Source organism: Equus caballus, chromosome 15, assembly GCF_041296265.1.
Source record: "Equus caballus isolate H_3958 breed thoroughbred chromosome 15, TB-T2T, whole genome shotgun sequence".
NCBI classification, from domain to species: Eukaryota; Metazoa; Chordata; class Mammalia; order Perissodactyla; family Equidae; genus Equus; species Equus caballus.
This window is the reverse complement of record NC_091698.1, coordinates 42,356,115-42,360,300: the sequence shown is the minus strand read 5'-3', so window position 1 is coordinate 42,360,300 and position 4,186 is coordinate 42,356,115.

The window sequence follows — 4,186 nt, the reverse complement described above, 5'->3', positions numbered from 1 at the left end:
AGTGGATAGCAAAACATGGTACACTAGTCACAGGGAATCATCACAACCTAGATTTCAGAAGTAGAACCAAAGGTCATAGGATTAGCAGGAAAGATACTGTGATGCAAAATCACTGAATGTTCAACCAGTGTTTAGGTTAACAAACCGTTTTGGCTGCTGGACTCTAAGAACTTACTCTATAAGACAGTGAAAAAGGTGAGATAAGCACATAATGTCAATGTAATAATAGCAGAGATAATAAAATTTTGGTTAATGATCAAGGACCTACATCTTGTAGTCAAAATGACCTTTAGTAAAAGCCCAGTGCAATTTCTTACAACCTTTGTGGTCTATGGTAGGGTTGGTAAACTTTTATCATAAAGGACCAGAAAATAAATATTTTAGGCTTTGTGGACTACATATGACCTCTGACACAAATTTTGTGTGTGTATGTCTGTGTTTACAACTCTTTAAATTCATTGACTATATAAAAAATGTTGTGTGGTGTATTAGGGTTATGGGCCATAGTTTGCCAATCCCTGGTCTAGGACACGTAACTTATCCATAGTGTGCCTCAGTTTCTTCATCTTATAATGGGAATAATACTTCTCTTGCAAAGCTGCATTAAATATTAAATAAGCTAATGCTTGCAAAGCATTTAAAATGTATCTGTTTAATAAATTCTAATAGCTGGAGTCATTATGGTAATTGTTATAGTCTAATAGTTTGGTTTTTACATAATTATTATTATTATAAGATTATTATTACTGTTATTTTATTAAAACTTTACTACTATTATAAAATTATAAAATTGCTATTATTTTATTCTCCAAAGTATTGTAGTTATTCCTGTGGGGGATTGGAATCGGCCACCCCAAGATACGTCTCTTTGGCATGAGGGTTATTTTGGGCTGGTTACTTTTAAAAACTGTAGACATGAGAGAAACTCTGGAAAATAGAAGTTACCTTTTGCAAGAGACATTCACATTTGTAAGGAAAATTACCTCTAAAGGTGCCTCCTTCTCTGTATCAGGAAGAAGGGAAGATGACTTTATCTCTAAAAACTCTTATCAATGTAGAAGGCAAGGACTTAAATATACATAATAACCTTACTCTTGTTTACTGTGCTTTTCTGGTAATCTCCCATAACTGACTCCCCCAACCCCCAACATCCTTGTTTGTAACTGAAGATGAGAACCTCCACCATTTTAGTGAGTTACTCAGTTTTCCTGAGTCTCTCCCATGTATAGATGTTATACAGCTTTGGTTGATTTTCTCCTGTTATTCTGTCTCATGTCAATTTAATTGATAGTCCAGCCAGAAGGACCTAGAGTGGGTAGAGGAAATCTTCCTCCCTTACATTCTACTGAAAAACGCTATGTCCATTTTCAGGGAGAGGGAATTCTTTGAGAGGAGAATGCTTCAGCTATTACTAGTAGGTGTAACAAGTAGACACACAAAGAGAAGTAGCAGATATAATAGCAAGAACAAAAGCATCAGGTGATTTAATAGAGTGCTGAGGATCATGTGCAGTGTGAGATTACATGTAACGTACATTTTAAGAGTACATACTCAGAAAAACATGACATATTCTCTCCTTGGCCAAACTTCAGTGAGGCTTCTCTGAATCCTCTTCTCACCTAGGCCTTGACTTTTGTACTTCCATGTCCTACTTTACATTGCCTAATTTTAGCAAGAATTCTGCTAAGTTGCTTTAGGCAGAATTTCCCACCCTCAATATCTGATCACCCTCCATAGCTGATCAGGTTCCTGATCCTCCACCATCCCCCAGTTATATCTTATCACCCTGGCCTGCCTTCAGCAAGAATCATGTTAGGTCAGTTCAACCAGAATTGCTCCTTATCCTTGATGCTTCCTCTTAGTAATTTTCCATCCCGCTTCCGCCACCATCCAATCTGCTCCTTGGCTATAAATTACCACTTTTTCTTATTGTATTCAGAGTTGAGCCCAGTCTCTGTCTCCTATTGCAAAACCCCATTGTAGTAGCCCCCTGAATAAAGTCTGCATTCCTGTTCTTTAACAAGTGTCATGGATAATTTTTTCCTTAACTAGTATCTCATGTAGGGTTAGGGAGGGATAGATCCTAGAGCACTTTTTCAACATAATAGAACAGTGGGCATTATCCTCTGGGAAAGGATTAAATAGGATTGGACAAAGGATTTGAAGGATGGGAGTTATATAGGCCTGACATTTTTGATATTGGGCAAATAAATGGGCAGATCATTTGACCAAGGAAAAAAGGTCACTCTGGCTAGAAAGCACAGAATGGGTTAAACAAAGGATAGACTGAAAACTGAAACCAGTTAGGAACTATACATATCAAAGATTCTGAGTGTCTGAAATGGAAGAAGGAATGCAGGAGATAGCATTATAGGCAGGATTTTAAAATATTTTCAAGAAATAGTGCTGGATTTTATTTAGTGCATGCTAGAGAGGGATCTAGAATGAGGCTTGAGTTTCTGGCTCAGGTGCTGCTTGGATGGAAGCTCATTAATAGGAATTATGATGACAGGAGCAGTCACAGATAGGGCAGAAAATATACTTAATTTTTTGTTACTGCTCAAGGGGGAGTCCTTTGCTTGCTGCAACACATGCCAATAGTCAGGAGGCAAGGTGGTAAGAGAGAAAGGATTTTCTTTATTACAGCTTGCTAGCAAGAGGGAAGATGACCAACTAATGTCCCAAAACATCACCTTACAGAAAGACTACAGGCCAGTTACATAGGGGGTTGGTTTCTGGGAGGGGAGGTGGTTGGTCTCCAGGTGGGAATAGAAATCTAGTCTTAGTTCCTGATAGTCCTTTGTTTTACCGGATATGCATCAGAGACCGGAACAGTGTCCTATACCCTGATCTTTCAGTTATCATTGATCATCACCATCAGCATAGACTCTCTGCCTGGGGGATCATCATATTCTTAGAGAACTCAAAAGAACAAAGTTATCATCTTATCGCAGCTGGGAGGGGCCATAAAATCCACAAAGCATGTCTGGGCTAGTTAGTCAGAGGTCATTTAAAGTTACAATATGGTTTCTTTTCTACAATATGGCTTCCCTTATGTCGACTTTATGTTGAGCCAGTATCATTTTGGACACATTGAGTTCGACGTCTACCATGGTTACTTAACTGTACATATCCAGCAGATAGTTGTATATTCAAGTTGAGAGAGCAGAATTGAAGATATATATTTTTAAGTATTTCACCAGGTGAGTTTTTAACCTGTGAAAGTGAGTAAATTTGAATAGGAGAATAGATGGAGCAAAAAGAAACAATTAATTCAGTATAAGTCTTGCAATTGTAACCCACATCAAAACATGATCCAAGAAGAAATTAGGCAATCAGTATGGTATGGCAGGTAGAATTTCCATTCTACATGGTGCTGAGGAAGGCTGTCCTTTCTTTATCTACTCATTATCTCATATTGTTTAAAAACAAGTAGGGCAATTAAATACAGATCTTTTTGCTAAAGCAAACAGAAAGAAAAGTACTGTCCTTTTTTCTTATCACATGATCTTATTGGTTTTTTAATTGGAATGGAAAAAAGAGGGAGTTGAAGCAATTTGCCAACATCAACATCAATTACATCAAAATCAGAAGGTTTATATTCACCATCAGCAACTGATCCTTCTTAAATAATTCTACATAGCGGAACAATAGACTCACCAATGATGATGTTCTAAAAACTACAGGCAGCTTTTTCAGTACATACAGCAGGCTGCTCTCATCTTTCCAAAATATTTTGTAGACCAAAAATCCTCATATGGCACAAACACATGGAGTCACATATAATAAATACTGAGATAAAACTGGAAAAGATAATATGTGTCTCAAATGTTCTAAATTATAGCAGGCAGAAAATGCTAGCTGGAATGTCAGTTATTTCAAAATGGTACCTGCAGGGACATCAGCATAATGGCAGAGTGAGTTTTCCCAGTAGTTTTTTCCCCTCCAACATACAATGAATAAACATCCATACTCCAACTGAGGACATCCAAACCCAAAACAAAAAACTTCGGAGAGATCTATGCAACCATATGATGGAGGGCAGAGAGGCTGGGGCCACCCTAAGAAGAGGTGGAAGTGGGTAAGAGAAAACTTCACTCCCTCCCCTAAAGACTGTGATCCAGGAGCACGGGAGGCCTCCAAGAGGGAAGGAATGGGAGAGGGGACGTTTGGTAATGGGAACATC